This window comes from Blastomyces dermatitidis, assembly GCF_000003525.1.
Source record: "Blastomyces dermatitidis ER-3 genomic scaffold supercont1.10, whole genome shotgun sequence".
NCBI lineage: Eukaryota > Fungi > Ascomycota > Eurotiomycetes > Onygenales > Ajellomycetaceae > Blastomyces > Blastomyces dermatitidis.
In genome coordinates, this window is record NW_025544783.1 from 114,657 (window position 1) to 135,992 (window position 21,336).

Here is a 21,336-nt window from a genome sequence, read left to right on the forward strand (position 1 = left end):
ATTAAATATCAGTTATCAGATAATCTTATGTGTTGAGAATTCTTCACTCAGTGAACCTCTTTCAGTCTTCAGATTATATAATTATTAATATATTGTATAGAAGCTTCTGTGTCTGCTAATACTTTTACAGCCATCTCTCAATTCTTATTCAAGTACCTCTTATATATTAACATTTCAAGTCTCAAGGCATTGAGATGAATATTCACTTTATTCTCATCTGCACCTCAGTCAGAAGCCTGCTTCTTCTTTACATTTACAGAATTCAGAGAGTCATCTAACATGAGCATCTCTTTTACTTTGAAGACTTTTCATAGAATATCAGTGAGTGTCTCTGAGCTCACTGATTCTGCTAGTTTTTTAACTTTCTTATTTCTCTTGACTGTGCATGCTGAGTGTAATCTTTTATATCATGATTTTAATATCTGCAGTTGAAGCAAGCTTGATGCTCATAATATTAAGATTTTCACTCAGAGAATCTCTTTTTCAGAGAATTCAGTGCTTTAATAATGATATTCAGATTTAGATTCATTATATTCAGATGTGTGACTTGTGTCATAGAAGTCTGATTACTCATTCTCTGCTGAGATATACTCAATTGCAGTATTTTCTGTTATAATTGACTCACTTATTTCTGTATAATGAGAATATTATATACTTTCTTCACTGTGTCTGACTGTGAGGTTACACATTTTCATTCTGCTCTCAACTCAGATGTAAGATTATGAATGAAGATCTGTAAATAGAAAGATGTTGAAAGCTCTTCATTCAATGTGAGATAGTATAAGCTGAAGTGTATAAAGTATAATGTAAGATCACTCACTTATCTACACTCAGTGAAGTGTTTATAACACTTATCTCATATATTCACTTTCTTAAAGTTGTGCAAGATTCATTTGAAAAACTCATTTCATGTTTGTGAAAATGAATATTACTCTGAGTCTGTGAGATTTATCTTTTTATCAGTTATTCACAATAACTTTACTTTTCTGTGTAGAAACACAGCAGATCTTAAGACTTATTGAAATTCTGTTAACTGTCTGTCTGTAAGTTCACATTCAATCTGATAATATAATTGCATCTGACTTAGTCAGCTGATTGCAGCATCATTTTTTCAGTCATCATTGAAGCTTGATGACTTCAGCAGATCTTCTGACTTAATATATCTCATGCTCAGATTCTCATTCTGTGCAGTGATCTTCAATGATATGTATACTTCTGAAGAGATTATAAACAATCATAGTGAGATCTTCAGATTCAGTATAGTTATCTGTTCATATAAACATTCAATCTCTCACTGCAGATCTAAGATCTAGTTTTCTCTATTTTTATTGATGATAATGATTGTGTTGACAAAGCTCTTTATAGTGAATACTTGATCTACAGTGAATGTCAATTGTTGTTTGACTTCTGCCTCAGTCTGTCACTGTGTATATAAGGCCTCAATCTCATTTAGAATTCTTATATGTGTATGAAGCTTCAATTCTGATTCAGTGATTTCAGCTGCTTTTCTTACTGTTTTGAGTAAATTCTCTGAAAGATTCTGCATATCTTTCAGTTCAGATAGCAGAGAAGAGTGTTGTTTATATTGACTAGAGAAGATATTTATTTCAGTGATTTCTTATTAATTATATAATGTCTATCTTTATATCACTGTATCATTATCACTATATTGTTATATAATTTCTGTTATTATTGTACAACTTCAGTGATGATCATTCTCTTCTTTTATTCTTCTTTTGAGTAGAGAGTGAACTTCTTTGAATCTCATTCATCACTCTCAATCTCTTTCTCACATCTTATTTATTCACATATGTGGCATTTGCCTGAGTGTGAAGTTTTTCCTCAATAAGTAAAGCAGTATCAATCAGATGCTCTTCTGCTCACTACTCTTCATACACTATCTTTTAAGATATTCTAGAATCACACTGGTATGATAACTATGAATTGCTTTGTAGACAGAATTATCACACTCTGAAGAAGCCTGCACTTCTCACTGGTTTTTAGACATGCTATCAGATGTGATTCAAAGGTTGCTTGAGTCAATGTATCATTACAGGCATACGCCGGCTTCTTATATATTGTACACTAAATTAATTAGCGGCCGCTATGGCCCCTTTACACTTGTAAGCAAGTTCGGAAGCGGCCGCGTTATTATCCGATGGTCGTACGTTCTTCCGAACCATATTTCATCTATTACTTCTGAGTATGATGAATACATTTCATCATCTTCTTATAAATTTTATTCAAAAGTTTCAATCTCACTTTTACTTCTGATACTGAGAGATACTCTGTTCTCTATATCTGTTTAATATTCTTACTATCTACTCTTCTCTTTGAAATATTGTCTGTGATATTACTGAGTAATGAAGAATTATATCTATAATAAGTATAGAAAGAAGATACTTTTAAGATTATATTCTTTACATTATTATATATAAATTCAGCAGTTGAAAGACATTTAAGCTAATTATTCTGATAATATAAATAGAATACTTAAAGATGCTGTTCTAATATCTGATTCTGATATTCAGTCTAGTCATCTATCTGTAGATGAAATACAGTACTGAGAAGATATCTTATTATAAGATGATAGTAAAAGATCAATCAGTACTTACTAATGAAGAGGAATTCTCAATCTATTATTAACAATTTTGAAGCACTGTGATTATAAATAATGATATCTAAAAACAGGTCAGTTAATTCAGAGACTTTAATCTTTTTATAAGTAGAAATATATTTAATCATCTTTATAAAGCAGTTAATAATAATTAAAATTAAGTTATATTCTTTAACTCTTATTAACTTCAGTAAATTAACTATGAAATTCATTAATAGATTCTATCATGAGTTATTTGAAACAGGCAGTGATGTCAACTCACTGTATTACTTATATCACAGAATCTTTATTCTTTGATAGATATTATAAGTTTTAATATACTCTTTAATATCTGTCTAAAGCTTGTTCTAAATATATTCATATTTTAGAAGCTTCTCAGTCTTCTCTAATCTGAAGTGCTCTGTATAAGAATTATTATAATAAATTCTCAATAACTTCTGACACACTGCTCTACTATAAGAGACAAAGACTGAATTATTCAGTAATAGAAGTTCACATTCTTCTAATTATCACTAACTTAGTTTCTTAATAGCACTGTTCTGCTCAGAGTCTGTCTCTTTCAAGTTTAAACTGAATTCTTTCTTCTTTAACTTTTGAATTCAAGCTGAAGTAGAGATATTTCTCTTCTGTAACTTATTAATAAATTTCAAAATTAGTCAGATTGAAAGATTATAGACTGTTTTATTCTTTATTAATTCAATAATAGTAAGATATAATATAAAAAGCTCATGATCTTCAGTGTCAGTTCTCTGCAGAGATTCAGATTTTCTTTCATCTTCTATACTGAGTCACACAGCTATCTTATCAGTACTGTTTCTAAGCTTCAGAGAATCTCAATTCTCTGCAGTTAGCTTCTTCTGCAGTAATAACAGAGATTCTTTTATAGAATTCTTCTCTGCATTAATGATATTATAATCAGGTTATTTAGACAGTGTATTAGCAGAGTTAAGTCAATCTAAACAGTATCAGATATAGAAATCATACTCTGAAAGCAGCTTCACTCACCTGACTTAACATTCTGTCAAGCTCTTTATTATCAAGAAGTAACACAGATTTACATAATTAGTAAGAACTTACACTGAGTACTTACTACTCTGAAGATAATATCATCAGATCTTAAAGAATTTAATAATTACTAATATCTCTTAATTATAAGTATTATATCTTCTCTATATAAGTAATAACTTCTTGAAGAAGAAGATCACTGATCTTTATTTACAGTGTCTTATAGACTCTGTGAAAAAGTCTTCTCTCACAGACATTTCATTATTTATATTCTCAGAAGTGATTATTTTCTGATTCTTTCAATATTAAAAGATCTCTGATATCAACTGTGAAAAGATTTCACAGATCTCATTCTCAGATATATCAGTCTCACACTGACTGAGTAAGTTGAGATTAAAGTGATTCAGTATTATAACATCTATAAAAGCTTGTTTTAATTCTGTAAACACCTGCACAGTGTCTTGAGTGAGGATAAATAATTCTGTTTTTCTATCTTTCACACTTCTCTTTAACAGATCTGTAAGAGAGACAGTAATTCATAAATATATATAGATAAATTATCTGTAGAAATTCACAAATTTTAGAAATATCTGCATCTCACAGTATGTTCACAGCACTGATCAGTTTTTAATAATGAAGATTCAGCTTTTATTTATTGAAATGCTGTTCATCTTAATAATATAATCTAAGAAATCAATCTTCTGTATATAGAATAAGCATTTTTCAGTGTTTATATAGAGTTGATACTGTTTCAAGTGACTTAATACTTCTCAAACATGAGTATCATATTCTTTCTCTATTTTTGAGAAGATTAAAATGTCATTCAGATATATTATACAGAAGATATTAACAAGGCTCTACAGTGTCTTATTTATATAGATCTGAAAAATGACTGAAGTATTATAAAGATTAAAAGATAAAACAAGATATTCAAAATTGCTATACTTAATATAAAAAGTCATTTTTCAAACATTGTCTTCATTAACTCTGATTCTATAATAAATATTTTATATATCAATCTTTGAGAATATCTTTACTTCAGATAATCAATTGATTATCTTATTAATTAATAGTAATGAATAGTAATTCTTAACTGTCATCTTATTGAGATCTCTGTAGTCTATACATAAATATAGTCTACTGTTCTTCTTAAATACAAAGAGTATAGATATCTCTGCTGAACTCTTTGATAAGTGTATTCAGTTCTTTGATTATACTTTCTCAAGATATTTATACAGAACATTCAATTTCTTTACAGACAAGTTATAAAGAGACTTATACAGTACTGTTACACTGTCTTCAAGATAAATCTTATATTATATCTTAATATTAGAAAACTTCACTACTTCTCTTTCTGAAAAGACATTTTTATAATCTATAAAGAGATGTTATATTCATCTGTCTTTAATAACAGATACTACTGCTAATCTTGTAGTGAGAGTGATAACTTCTTTATCTATTCTCAAGTCTCAGTCATCTATTATACAGTATATTAATTCTATCTTTTTCTCAAGATTCTTCTGATAAAACTCTTCAGATTTCTCTATCACTATCTCTTTATTAGTGAGATGATACTGTCACATCTGAGTAACTCAGTCAATGAGAGAATTGTTTTCTCTTAATTACAGAAGATTTAAAATAATGTTCTTATCTATAATATTAACTGTATGAAGAAGCAGACTGCTTTTCTTAAAAATTTCTTCTAAGTCTGTGATCACACACTTCACTTGAATTATATTAAAATAGTGATACTTTGTTTCATCAGTAAATTTTATATGATCTGATGAATCTATCTTCTTTCAACTCTTCATTAAAGAAAATAAATAGAATATGAAGTTAGTATCTACTCTGAAGTTAAGTAGACATCTCACTAGTATCTTCTTATTCAGAGTATGTATTGTGATTGTAATATGAACTTGAAGATATGAGAATTATTAATTCTTCATTTCTTTCTCTGTTTTATCTTTCACAGACATATTTATTAGAAGAGAAGTTAACTTTAAAAAGATATCTTCTTAATTTCTTCTCTTCTTTGATTTCTTATAATTACTAGTATAGTAATTATCAGCTCTGTAGTTAAAATAGAGATCTTTATTAAATCTTTTTTAACATTTCTTTATAGTGAGTGAAGAATTAGAATACTTGAAATTCTTCTTTACTTTCTCTACACTAGAGCTGTCACAGCATTATTTAGATTTTATCATTAATTACTTAGAAGAGATCTTATTAATCTTTTTCTCAGAGAATTAATTATTTAAATAGATTCAGAAAGTCAGGTTAACAAGCTCAGTGTAATTAATTAATGAACTCTGATATTATAATATTATTATTCATATCTTATGAGTCAGCTTTATAAGATAAAGTTATATTTTTAATTGATTTAAATTATCAGCTAATTTCTCTCAATATTCTTCAAATCTTGTATTGAAATTGAAAGAATTCTCATTATCTTATTAATATAATAAGTTAAATCACTGTGTCACTGTGAAGCTGCAGTTACAGTGATCTTTGATTTAATTCAGTAGAAAGTCTTTGAATTCTTTCTAAGTTATGATAGTATTAGTATACTCAAGCTTTCTCTTCTTAATAACTCAAGTAGTTGCAGAGATATCTTCAAGAAGGTTGACAGTATATATTACTCATATCTTATAAGTATTATACTGACTCAGATTAAGATGGAATTTTCATTCAAGAATATAGATAAAGCTGTGAAATTCAGATTATGTGTTTCTCTTATATCTTAAAAAATCTCTGATCTTAATCTCTCTATCTTTATAATTGATATAGATGTGTAGAGGCTGTAATAGTAGCAGAGTAATTGAAGAGCTCATATTAAAATATGCAATGAGTTCAGAAATCTCAGATTTCTGCTAAGATAGAGATATATACACTCTAGAAAATGATATAAAGTTTCTCTTGAAGAATGAGATCAGGTCAGTCTCAGTGTGAGTGTGTAAGACTATATTAATTCATTAATAGAGCTCAACTGATTCAAACATATAATCAGATCAAGTAATTCAAATTGTAATATAATGAAACTGAAGCAGTGACTAGTTAGCAGCATTATATAGAAGTAGTTGTTTAAGAAGCTGTATAAGTGAGCTTGACTATCTTGCTTAAATAGTGAGCTTATGAGCTACAGAGTTATTGCAAGAATATCACAGATATGATACTTAGTATACTAAGAAGATTGTATAAGAAACACAGTAACTCTTATATATATTTTAATAGAAGAAAAAGACAAATCACTGACTTCTTTGATAAAGAGCCAGCATCTAGCTATTCTATATAGATAATGAGTGAATACTCTTCTCTCAGTTCATAAGTAAGAATAGCTGAAGTGATATCTTAGCAGTGTCATACTGTCAAGAAAGAGTAATCTGCTGACCTTATATAGAAGTGAGGTTCTTATATTTATCAATCAGATCTTTCTATGATATATCTGAATGATGTTATAGAGTGATTGAAAACTGGTTTAGATAGAATGAAATCATCCGCATGAAAGTAATGAGCCGTGTGAAACCGCAGCGGGGCCTTGACGCGGCCAGAGACGTGACAGATTTAAATTATACTTCTCTTTTAATCTGACTCTGAGACTATTGTATAATACACAGTGCATTATAATATACTCAGGATTCTCATTTACAATGCAGAATAATCATTCTATTGAATCAAATCTATCATCAAATCTTTGCATATAAGATTTAAAATAGTCATGTCTTAGTTTCAGCTGTATTATAGATGAGAATATTTTCTTTTTAGATTTAATTAAACAAGATTTTCACTTGAGTTTTGTTTCAAATCTTGAATAATATATACTCTTCTTTTGTTTCTGTCAGCTTTTATTTTACTTATCTAAGTAAGATTCTTTTATCTTTCTCTTTATAAAAGATCAGAACACAGTTGTTTGAATAGATCTGCTTAATTCTGAACTCTTTTTTACAGCTGAATCAGTCAATTCATTGTTATGAATATTTATATAAGTAGAAACTTAGTGAAGATAAATTATCAGTTTTAATATTCTTCTCTTTTGAATTTTTAAAACAGAGTGTAAAATCAGTTTAAGATTCATTTGATTATTATGAATCTGACTATTTCTAAGTCTTTTTAAAGCAGCTTAACTATCAGAGAATATTCATATCTCTTTTAAAATATTTTCGCTTTTATAAGAGTTTATTTCAATTAGTTTGAAAGCTTGTACTATTGTAAATAGTTCAGCATCAAAGACTTCAGATTCACAGTTTAAATTTCAGAAATCTGAGATAAAATTAATATTATCTTCAGTATAAGTAATGTCTGTGTCTAATCTATTCAATTCTCATTTTTTAAGTTATCTGAATAGATCAGAATAGAGTCTTTTATATTAATTATAGAAATTCTCTTTAAATACTGTTCATATTCTCTCTCTTTAGATAGTTCACTTATTTATAAGTCTATGAGAGATTCAAGCTTTTCTCTTCAGAGAGATATCTTCTCATGATCAACTTTTTCAATATTTAAAGAAGAAAATTGATTTTTAATCAGTGAGCATAGTCTGTACAGTTGAGAAGACATTTTCATTAAAGAATTATTTTCATTTCAATCAAGAAATCTATTTCAATTCAGTTCATTTTCAGAGTTAATTGATGAAAATGAAGAAGAGACTCTTTCTCTGATTATATAATTTAAGCTTATCTTTATAACTCTCAGAGCATAGTTCATACAGGTCTTTTCAAATCTAATAATAGAAGAAAGAATTGAAGCTTCAATTTTTATTGCTTTAATAGAAGATGATTTGAATGCTTTCAGAATTCTTCTCAAAGCTTTGTTTTACAAACTTTGAAAGAGTTCAGTGAAATTTTCTTGATTATTTCATTAAACTTGAACTTCATAATCAGCTACTGAGATAATACAGGCTATATATAACTGTTTTATAGTCTGAAAGAATAGATCTCTCTCTGTATTTAATAGTCTGATTATGTTATTCAATAGTCTTTCTATCTTGACAGTTCTTTGTTGAATATGATATTTAAAATTTAACTTGAAGTTTAATCATACTTCTAATCATTTGATATTTAAACTGAGTTTAATCTCTCTATTTAAAAGAGTTAGAAATAGTTCTTTCTCATTGAATCTAGAAAAGAAATGAATTAACTCAGTTTTATTCACATTAAATTGAATTTGATTGATATTTACTCTGACAAAGATTTTCTTTACAGCTTTTTCAATTACTTTCAAATTCTCTTTAATAGTTTTTAAGCTGTAGACTAGATTAATATCATTCACATAACTCAGAGATCACACTATTTTCATATCTCTATTTTCAAATAGATATGCAGTGTATATTGTAAATAAAATGAGTGAGATTGAAGATTCTTACAGTACTTCTATTTTTATCTCAGTCTTGTCTTATTTTATTTCATCAAAGAATAGTTGTATGATTCTTTTAAATATAAAACAGTCAACTCATTTTATTGAAGAAAGTGACAGTTTTAACATCTTCAAAGTCTGAATTAACTTTGACTTTAAAACATGATCAAATGCTTCTTTTATTTCAATAAAAACTGCAGTTGAGACCAGATCTTCATACTTTGCTATTTGAATATCATGAACAACTAAGAGAACAGTGTTCATTACAGAACATTGCTTTCTATCTCTTATTTATTCACTGAATAAAAGAGAATTATTAATAGAGCTTATAAAAGATAGTTGAGTAGCTATTATCTTTTCTAAAACCTTTTTTAGACAGTTCAATAGAGATATTACTCTATATAGCTTAGAAATTGAAGTTTTTCTATTAAGTTTTGCAAGAATCACTTCAGTGACTTCTCTTCAGCATTCAGAATGATATTCATTTTTCAAGAGATTGAAAAAGAAGAATAAGATAGAAACTGTTAAAATATACACTACTGTATATTCTTGTAAGAATAAGTGCTCGCAGGCAATTATTTAAATATTTGCAGCTTGATGTGATATGTACTGATAGCTACTAGAAATATTTACAGTAGAAAGATAAATATAGAGATTAAATGTATAATAGTATTCAAGCTGAGTTATGAATAGTATTCATGAACTTCAGTCTATATAGTTGTATGTAGTCAAGAGCTGCTAACTCTACTGATTATATAAGAGATAGAAATAAAGATAAACAATTCATAAGAAGTAGAATTTCTTACATACTTTTCTCTCTCTAAGACTTTATCTGTGAAGTCTTTCACTGAGTAATTTCATAGAATCAGGCTCAGCACTGCAGTGATACTTGCTAAAAACTCTTTATATCTATAAAAAACCTCAGTGAGGAAAAATTTCTTGTTATTATAAAGAGAAAAGAGTCTGTCACTTAGTTTTTTATTCTGTGAGATTTTTTATAATCTGCAGATCTTTCTCTGACTATTATACAGATTCATCTTATATCTTTTATATAGAAGAGTTCTGGTTGACTCTCAATCATTTCTGTGAGATTCTTATATAATTATTATACAGATTCATTTTACATCTTTCAATCTGAAGAGTTTTAGTTAATCTTCAATTATTTTTCTGTGAGATTCTTATGTGACTATTACACAGATTCATTCTGCAGATGAATCACTTTCCGTAAGATTATTCTCATTAAAGAGAAGTATTTATAAGTTGATCTTTCACTCATTCTTATAAATTATCATTCTTTTATTGACTCTATAGAATTATAGAATCAAGATATTCACAGTCTGTAATCACTCTTTACAGTTATATAGAAAGATTTATATCTGTGATTTATAATCACTCTTTATTTACTAGAGTGATCTGACTGTTCTGTGAGATTACTTATAGTGTAAACAAATCTCTCTAGAGTAGTATAAATATCTCAGATTCATTTATAAAATCTCATCTTCTTTTCTCTCTTTCTATAACAGCTCTCATTTTCACAAACTGTGAGTATTCTTATTCATTCATAAAGTATTTTTATTCAGATAATAGAGAGAGAGTATTTCTAATAATATCTGTATATTAATTTAAAAACTTCTCAAGAATAAAAAAACTTTAATTTTAATATCTTTATAAATAATATCTAATTACTGCTGAGCTTCTTGTAAGTGTCTCTATAACTTCTCTAATCACTTTCTACTGACTGATGAAGCAGAGATATTATTATCTGTAATAGTGTCTTCACTCTTTTCAGATCTGTTACTGCACTCAATCTTTAAATCAGTAATTAACTCTGTGTCTTTCTCAGATCAACTTCTGACTCTTAGTAGTATAGTTCTATTCTGTAAGAGGCCTACTCTGAATAGATCAGCATAATATTTATAGGTCTTATATAACAAAGTAAAAAACATTAAAGAAGAAAAAGAAAGAGAAAGTGTGAGAATCAGTGATCAGAGTGAATATTTATATGTGTACATAGTGACATACACAGTGAAGCTTCAGAGCAGAAGAATAGAAATTCTGTGAGTTTTTTAGCTGAGAATCAGTAATTGAGAATAACTGAGAATCAGAGCTTTTGATAAAATCTATGAAGTGTAATGAAATAATCTATATAATGATTAGATGCAGTCTGCTACATTAGTTCTCTTCTTCTCTAATTGTGTCTAGTTTTCATTGATCAAGAGCCGCGGTCTCAGATAATACAGAACTCAGAGTTCAGGTCAGATAATTATACCTGACTCATTTTATAAAATATTATCAGTCACAGCTGTGAGATCTCTTATCAAGAATATCTTCAATCTCTTATTTAAGTTCATTATCTTCTTCTATGATCTCTGACAGCTGTCAGTTGAAAATCAGTTGAGAAGAGGACAGATCAGTGATAGTGCAGTGAAACAAGCTTGTATAAAAGACATTATGAATTCTGAATGATGTGTTAAGACAGTAGTTATAACTATCTAGAACTTCTATCACTTTATACTTAATATAATGATAATTTAGTATATAAGATAAATATGTAATTTATATGTTTTTAAGATTCAATCATATTAAGTCTTCTATCTTATATTACTTAGTGAGATCTCAGTGAACATTAGTTTAGTCTTCTTAGTCTTATTTCACAGTTTTCATAAAGGCCTCTGCTCAGTCACAGACATCTCAGAGCTTTATTACTATATTATCAGTAATCTGAATCAGACTGCAGAGATTTAGTGTGAAATGTATAATCTCTAGAAGATTTAATATCTTCATATGATAATTATGTGTGAGAAAGAACAGGCATATATCTGTTGAAATAATATCTCAGTCATTGATATTAACTTCAGTGTGTAGAAGAAGATTATATCAGTCATTTTATAAATGATTACAGAACTTATAAAGATAGTTCTTCACTATCTGAATTATTCACTCTGATATATTATCAGTCTCAGAGTAATAGACAGTTAATAAACAGCATATAATCTTGAGAATTTGACAGATTCTTATTCAGAGAGTGCTTATAAATTGATGATTTTAATCTGATACTATAGATTTTAGTAATTCATACATCTAATAGAACAGACTCAGTAGAGAGACTTCAGTGACTTATTCAGTATTTATCTTATTACAAGATATCAATATCATATCTTTACTTAATCAGTCAATGATAATCAGAATGTTCTTATAACTCTTACTCTTAGAGAGATTAATAGTGAAGTTAATTATCATATCTCATCAGATTTTATCAGAGATATTAAGCAGTTTTAATAGATCTTTTCTACAGTTCTTTCATAAGATGATAGAGAAACAATGATTACAGTTTCAGATAAAGTGTCTAATACTATTTAATATCTCAGATCAGTAGAATTCTTAAGAGATTATTCAGTATAGTTGTTCACAACTCAGATGTTCAGTTATATATAAGTCATACATCTCTTACATTATTCACGTGTATAAGAATTCAGAGTGAGAGACTCAGTATCATTTATGAAATTACAGAGTATTATTATCATCAATTGAATATTCTGAAATGTCAGTCTTTATATGTAATTCTGAAGGAAATTAAGATACTTTTTATTGTACTGCTTCAGTAAGAGTCTGAAAATATTCATGAGTCTGAGCTGTTATATATTACAGTTCATTCAGTGTAGAAGTGTCACGCCTCTGGCCGCGTCAAGGCCTCACTGCGGTTTCACACGGCTCATCACTTTCATGCGGATGATTTCATTCATTCTGCAGCCTGTTTGAACCGGTTTTCAATCACTCTATGACATTATTTGAATATATCATAGAAAGATCTGATTGATGAATAAGAGAACCTTGCTTCTATATAAGATCAGCAGATTACTCTTTCTTGATAGTGAGACACTGCTGAGATATCACTCTGATTATTCTCACTCATAGAATAAGAGAAGAGTATCAGCTCATTATCTATATAGAATAACTAGATGCTGACTTCTTATCAAAGAAGTCAGTGATTCATCTTTCTTCTATAGAAATATATACAAGAGTTACTGTGTTTCTTATACAATCTTCTTAGTATGCTAAATATTATATCTGTGATATTCTTGCAATAACTCTGTAGCTCATAAACTCATTATTCAAGTAAAATAGTCAAGCTCACTTATACAGCTTTATAAACAACTACTTCTATATAATACTACTGACTAGTCACTGCTTCAGTTCTGTCATATTACAATTCAAATCACTTAATCTGATTACAAGTTTAAATCAGTCAAGCTCTAACAGACTGATATGATCTTATGCATCTGTACTGAGACTGACTCAATCTCACTCTCTGAGAGAAACTCGTTACTCTACACTGTTCTCTAGAGTATGTACATCTCTATCTCAGCAGAAATCTAAGATTCTGTAAGAATAAGTGCATGTAAGAATAAGTACTCACAGGCGATTATTCGGGTGTTTGCAGCTTGACATGATATGTACTGTTAACTACTAGAAGTATTCACAGTAGAAAGATAAAATATAGAGATTAAATATATAATAGCATTTAAGCTGAGTTATAAGTAGTATTTGTGAACTTCAGTCTATATAGTTGTGTGTAGTCAAGAGCTGCTAACTCTATTAATTACATAAGAGATAGAAATAGAGATAAAGAATCTGTAAGAAGTGAGATTTCTTACATATTTCTTTCTCTCTAAGACTTTATTCACAAAGCCTTTCACTGAGTGACTTCATAGAATCAGCTTAGTACTGTAGTAATACTTACTAAAAACTCTTCATATCTATAAAAAAAACCTCAGTGAGAAAAAATCTCTTGTTACTATGAAGAGAAAAGAGTCTATCACTCAGTTTCTTATTTTATAAGATTCTTTATAATCTACAGATTCTTCTCTGACTATTATATAGATTTATCTCACATCTTTTATATAGAAGAGTTTCAGTTAACTCTTAATTATTTTCATAAGATTCTTATATAACTATTACACAGATTTATCTCACAGATAAATCACTCTCTATAAGATTACTCTTATCAAAGAGAAGTATTCATGAGTTAATCTTTTACTTATTCTTATAAATCATTGTTCTTTAACACTGTGAAATTATAAGAAATTTTTCATTCTTTCATCAACTCTGTAGAATTATAGAATCAAGATATCTGTGATCTATAATCACTCTTTATAGTTATATAGAAAGATTCAGATCTGTAATTCATAATTATTCTTTATTTACTAGAGTAATCTGACTATTCTGCAGAATCACTCACAGTGTAAGTAAATCTCTCTAAAGTAGTATAAATATCTCAGATCTATCTATAGAATCTTATCTTCTTTTTTCTTTTTCTATAACAGCTCTTATCTTTATAAACTGTGAGTATCTTTATTTATCTGTGAAGTATTTTTACTCAGATAACAGAGATAGAGTGTTTCTGATAATATCTATATATTGATTCAAGAACTTCTCAAGAATAAAAATTTTTTCAATTTCAATATCTTTATAAATAATGTCTGACTATTACTGAACTTCTTGTAAGTGTCTCTGTAACTTCTCTGATTACTTTTTACTGACTGATGAAGCAGAGATATTACTGTTTATAACAGTATCTTTATCTTCTTCAGCTCTATCACTACATCTGATCTTCAGATCAGTAATCAATCTCATATCTCTCTCAGACTAGCTTCTGACTTTAAGTAGTACAGTTCTGTTCTTTACTATAAGTCTCTCTGTAAGTAATTTCTTACAGACTCTAGCTGACAGTTCTTATAAAGCTCTCAGTGTTATCAGTGACTTCTGCAGCTCTGCAGATCTATAATCATCTTTCTTCTACTTATATAATCTCTGATCAGATATATACAAATATGTCTAAATTCTCTATTAACAGTTCTTGCACTGCAGTGCATTTCTGCAATCTTATAGTTGATAAAAGATAAGTTCTTAAGTATCTTCAAAATTCAGATAATTAAGACAATGCAAATGTTATGAATTCATGATAAGAGTTAATCTGAACAGATGAGTCTTCTCTCTGTATCTCAATTATCTCTGAGATGAATACTTCAGTATAACTGAGAGAGTAGACATAGCTTTGTAAGAGATATCTGATTACATATATAGATAGTCAGCTCTCAAGACTCTGCTGTAACTGTATATATTCTGATATTCAGCTTCTCTGAAGTCTGTGCATTTCTGACAGTCTTCATGTCAAATGTAATAATTATCTGTATCACAGATATAATACTTTCTACTTCTTTGAAGAAGATAATTGATAGTTATAAGAGAATTAAATGTCACAGATATTAAGAATATGAGTGTGAATTTTCTTTATTTTTTCTTTATTAATCTCTAAATTATGTTTACAGCTCTGTTTTTATTTTCTTTATTTTTTTTAACTTTAATAAGAGTATGATTTCTTCTTTTCTTTATATATATCACAGACTGTTCATCTCAGTAGAAACTCATCATCTTATACACTAGAATTTATAAATGACAGTGTTAATATCTTTATTATAATCAGATTCTTAGTGAATATTATATTATTTTGACTTATCAGAATTTATAGTATAGAAGTCATATCTCAGCTTTTACAGATATCTTATCTATTCAGATAATTTTTAAGTGAACTTATTTATTTTATTAGAATACTCTTATCACTGAATCTTGAATCAGAGCTTATAATCTCACTTCTCTGAGTTAATAATTTCTTTAATCTGATATTCTCTTTCACTCTCTAGTACTTTATAAATAGAGTGATGAGTCACAGAGTTCTCTTCTAAGAATTTCTTATATATACAGAGTAAAGAGATATAAAAAAATATTGTATATCTATAACTCAGATGACAGTTTCAATCTATAGAACTGTAAACTAACTTTTTTCACAATCTTATAAGACTCTATTTATAAGAGATTCAGCTTCTTACTAGGTTTTTATATAATAATATTTTCTAGACTCAGTCAGACTCTATTATCTTTCTTAAAACTCTTTATAATATACTTAAAGTTATAGTATCTCTTCTAATACTCTTAAGTCTTTCTCAAGAATTCACAGACTTTCTCTCAGATATTCTGAATTCTCTCAGCTCATTCACAGACATTATCACACTCTATAGTATACTCTTACAGATTTATCAAGATTATCTGTGAGTGAGTCTCAGTGAGTATCTTAAAGAGAGTTTTATCTATACTGATATACTTTAAGTTATTATATACAAACTCTATAAGTGATAATTAATATATTCAGTCATTCTGATTATAATTAACAAAGTATCACAGATACTGTTTTAATATACTTATCAGATATTCTATCTGATCATCTGTCTGTTAATGAAAAGCTGTGCTTAGATCTTATAAGATCTTTAGTATAGTTATCAGATCAGATCAGAACTTCTCTATAAAGATTAATTCTCTATCTGAGATAATATTTATAGATAACTCATATAACTGAATCATATTACAGATAAAGATATAAGTTAAATTCTTTGACTTCAAGTTCTTACAGATAAGTATAAAGTATGTTATCTTGATAAAGTAATTCACTATCATCAGTACACTATTAAAGCAGATATTATATATATTCTTACTTTCAGAGAGACTCATAAGAGTGTTCATTTCTAGCTGTTTTCAAGATTTCTATAAAATAAGTAGAGAAGTAAGTTCTTTATATAATCTGAGTCACACTATCTATGAATTCTGATAAATAGTATAAGAATTCACTATCTTCTTCATCAGTTCTTATATCTTCAGTTAAAAGTATTTTCTTATAAGTAACTTATGAATTCTAGTATCTGTAAAATAATCTGCTAGAGAAGAGTCATGATATCTTTTAATAAGTTCTATATATAGAAACTTATTCATAGATATATAAATTCAGCTCTCTCGTTATAAGAGATTATTTAAGTCTCTTTAACTCTTTATTTCTGCAGAATTAATCTCTGCTATAAGTAGTTTCTGAATATACTAAGTATATTCATTCTTCAGTTATAGTTCAGACAATATGAATAGAAGATCTTATAAAGACTTATACTCTATTTCTTCTTTTATCAGATCTTTTATAATACTTCTCAAAATCTGTAAACTCTTCAGATTATAGATACTTTCTTCAAGAATTCTTATAAAGATTCTCAAAGTGTTAACTCTCAGTATTATAGAGAGTAGTTATATAGACTTCTTCTCTTTCTCTCTTCTCTTCTCTCACAGAGAATTCAGAGACTCTTCAGTTAATCTCTTTATAATACTCAGTTTAAGTATTCTGTGAAGTTTATCTATCTTCTCTAGTCTCTCTATATCTATTATTCTAGTCTTCTTAACATAGTCTGATCTATGAGAGAATCTATCTGCTGAGTTCTTAATTTTCTTGATATGCTTTATTTTGAATCAGAACTCACTCAGTCTCTGAGCTCAGTAAATCTACTGCTGTGAGAGTTTCTTAATTAAAATAAACTATTATAAGCTATTATAATCAGTTCTAACAGTAATTACTATTATAAGACTCTCAAAGTAGTAATATCAGTGATGAAAGAATTTCACTATTATAAGAAGCTCTTGATTATAAATATTATAGTTAATCTCTGCAGATTGTATCTTCTATAAGAAAAAGATTACTGAAACTCAGTTTTCATTTAACTGTAGTTATAAGACTATTTCTGAAATTATAAAGAAGAAGACATCTGTCTTCAATCTGATTTAAAGTAAGAAATTAAAGTGAAACAGTATCACTGTATCTGTAAATATCTGTTTTAATCTTGTAAAGATCTTATAAGCTTCTAAGATAAGAAAGTTCTTACAGTTCTCTCTTCTTAACAATCTTTTTATTCTTTATTCATAGAATAACTTCTTCTTATTTTCACTCTTCAGCATGTCTGTAAGAGTCAAGAAGATTCTTATAAATACAAAGATAAACTATCTATAGAAATTCACAAAGCTTAGAAAGATCTGAATCTTATAAATACTAGTTAGCTCTGATTATAATAGAATAGTCTTAATTTATAAAGATTTTATCTGAATATTATCTGTAATGATTATATATTCTAGAAAATTAATCTGACAGATACTGAAGTTATACTTTATAAGCTTAATATACAGTTCTGTCTTATCTAAAGTCTTTAATATATTTTATACATACTCAGTGTATTCTTTCTTCTTTATAAAGTACATCATCACATTATTCAGATATATTATTATAAAGATATTCAGATATATATAAAGTATTTTATTAATAAAAGACTGAAATATTATGAGAATATTAATCAAATTAAAAGACATTACTAGATATTCAAATAATCTTAGTATAGTTCTAAAGACAGTCTTTTATTCATTTTCAGACTATATTCACAGTTATATATACATATTAATTATATTCAGTTGTGTGAATATAACAGCTTCTGTAAGATAGTTAATCACATTCTTAATCAGAGATAGAGAATAATGACTCTTTATTATCTTAGAGTTCAGATTATAGTAGTTTATACATAATCTGAGATCTTTATTCTTCTTTTTTATAAATATTACAGAGACTTCTGCAGAGATCTGTGAAGATCAGATAAAGTTATTCTTCAGATTCTTCTTTATATAGATCTGCAAGATCTCTGTCTTATAATAAAAGAGCTTATAGATTGATTCTCAGAAGAGTTTTTACTCTTTTATTAAATCTATTATTAGATTCTTCTTATAGTGAGAAGAAAGCTTAGCTATCTTTACTGAGCTAAATATCTCTGTAAGATCTTGATATTTCTCTGATATCTGAAGCTCAGTTTTTATAATCATGAAGTTCTTAGACATTTGTAAAGTTATTATTTAGATAAGCTTGTCTTCTCTAATTAACTCTACAGTATTAACTGATTCTATCTCTGTGAGTGAGTCTGTTAACACTGATTAAAAGTATAAATCTGACTTATAAACAGCTATGTGTAGATTGTGTCTTTGAAGTTATACAAGTTTCAAGTATATATTATCTGTGATATCTGTAATAATCATAGTTTTTATAAATCTTCTTCAGATTCTGAAGAGATCTTGTAATTCAAAGATAACTCTTATAAGTCTCTCAGTTCTCAGATCTGAGTTCTCACATTCTGCTTATTATAAGAGCAGATTCTCAGTTTTTATTATCTAGCTTATTCACTCTATGAGCTTTAGAGATATTATAGTGATCTGAAATTCTAAGTTTATTAATACTTCTTATACTTGTGAGATAGTAGTACTGCAGTGCAGTCTCTTCTCATGAGTAAGTATTTTCATTGAGAGAGTAACAGATTCAGATGTCAGCTTTAAGACTCTTAAGAAGACTATTACTGACTCTATCTATGACTTCTCAAATTTCTATTTTAATTTGTCTGAACAGTTTGTATGAAGATATTCTAATTTAGAACAGATAAAATAGAGTCTCTTTTTCTTAATCTCTCTATTATATACTCTGTTTACAGAAGCTTGTAAAGCTCTCTCTTTCTACTTAGCAGTCAGATATAAATCTCTCTGTATCTTATCATCTTTCTCTAATAGATCTGTTCTCTGTTATTCTAGTTCTTATAAGATCAGTTAATAATTCACTCTTCACAGATCTGTAACTCTTACAGTAATTTATAAATAATAAATAAGAGTTATCAGTTTCTTCAGAGTTAAGAACTTAGAGTTTTACTCAATAAGCTTGTTCTGTATATCTTTATTCAGTCTCTTTATAAATATTATTATTCAGATCTTGTTTCAGAGCTCTGTTTTCACAGATCTTAATTTATATTATAATTTCATAAAGTACTGTGAGTAGTTTTCATCAGATTTCTCATCTCTTTTTCTAATATTAATAATTATAGTTCAGATGTTCTCTATTTAATTTACAGAGTTTCTCAACTTATTCTTTAGATAGATCTTGAAAACAAATCAGTGAGATCTCTTATAATTATTCTTTAGATAATTTAGTCAGTTCTTGACTTTAGTATAGTAGAGATCTGTTATTATATAGATAATAGCTTCTTCATCTTTTATATCACACAGTCAGACTTATGAGTTAATTTCAAATATAAACTTGTAATAGCTTTTATAAATTGTGATTCAGTAAGTAATTTTAAGTGATTATAACTTAAGAAAGTTTCTTTTCAGTTTATGAGTATCTCTGAAGATTATGTCTAGAGACTCAGTTTGAAAATATTTACAGACAGTAAGTATTTCTTATAGAAAAATAACATAATTCTGTGAGAGATACTCAAGAATGTTCTTCACTGAGATTAATTCATTTATCAGTTCAGAGAGTTTCTCTGTTATAGATGTAGAGAATAATATTCTATAAGTAATTAATAAGTTCTCTGAGACTTCTTTTACAGAGATTATTTATAATTCAGATGACTGCTTCTGAATACCTACAGTAGAGTTTACAGAGATTGAAATATATAAGTTTCTAGTTCTTTCAGTTATAATAAGTGATTACTGACTAACAAAGCTTGAAATGTAAGAATAAGTACTTACAGATGATTATTCAGATGTTTACAGCTTAATATAATATATACTGTTAACTACTAGAAGTATTTATAGTAGAAAGATAAAGTGTAGAGATTAAATATATAATAGTATTCAAGCTGAGTTATGAATAGTATTCACAAACTTCAGTCTATATAGTTGTATGTAGTCAAGAGCCGCTAACTCTATTGATTACATGAGAGATAGAAATAGAGGTAAAGAATTTGCAAGAAGCGGGATTTCTTACAGATTTCTGAACCTGCTGTGTATTTTAACATGAGCTCTTCAACTGTTCTGCTATCACTGCGGCCTCTACACATCTACATCTATTATGAAGATAGAGAGATTAAGATCAGAGATTCTCTAAGATATAAGAAAAACACATTGTCTGAATTTCACAGCTTTATCTATACTCTTGAACAGAAATTCTGTCTTAACTTAAGCTAGTATAATACTCATAAGATATAAGTAATATACACTGTCAACCTTCTTGAAGAGATCTCTGCAACTACTTGAATTATTAAGAAGAGAAAGCTTAAGTATACTGATACTGCAATGACTTGAGAAGAATTTAAAAACTTTCTACTGAATTAAATCAAAGATCACTATAGCCAGCGTGGCCCAGTTGGTAAGACTGGTAACCAAGGCCGCACACATTAGAGATGTGTGGGTTCGAATCCCACTGCTGGCATCTGTCACTTCTTACCCATGAAAGCCCTCATGTAATAGAGGCTGAGTTTAATTAGTAAGGCTTGATGCGGGGTAGAACTGTCTACTGCAAGTCAAGTCACTAGTTAAGTGAGATTCTCTGAACACTTATCAGAGTCAGCATGAAGTGTCAATATCTCACTATTCTACTGTGCATCTGTCAAGATTCTAACAATATAGAGTCAAGCCTAATATAGTGATTATACACTACTTAAGTAAGTCTCTAACTAGGGCTGTCATTGAAGCCT

General features: G+C 28.1%; 1 pseudogene across 1 annotated transcript; it reads left to right on the top strand.

Moving 5' to 3' along the window:
* The first annotated feature begins 20,990 nt into the window (after positions 1-20,990).
* BDCG_17674 lies at positions 20,991-21,071 on the top strand (annotated as a pseudogene). Its single transcript has one exon. The product of its transcript is annotated as a tRNA-OTHER (tRNA).
* Positions 21,072-21,336: the final 265 nt, after the last annotated feature.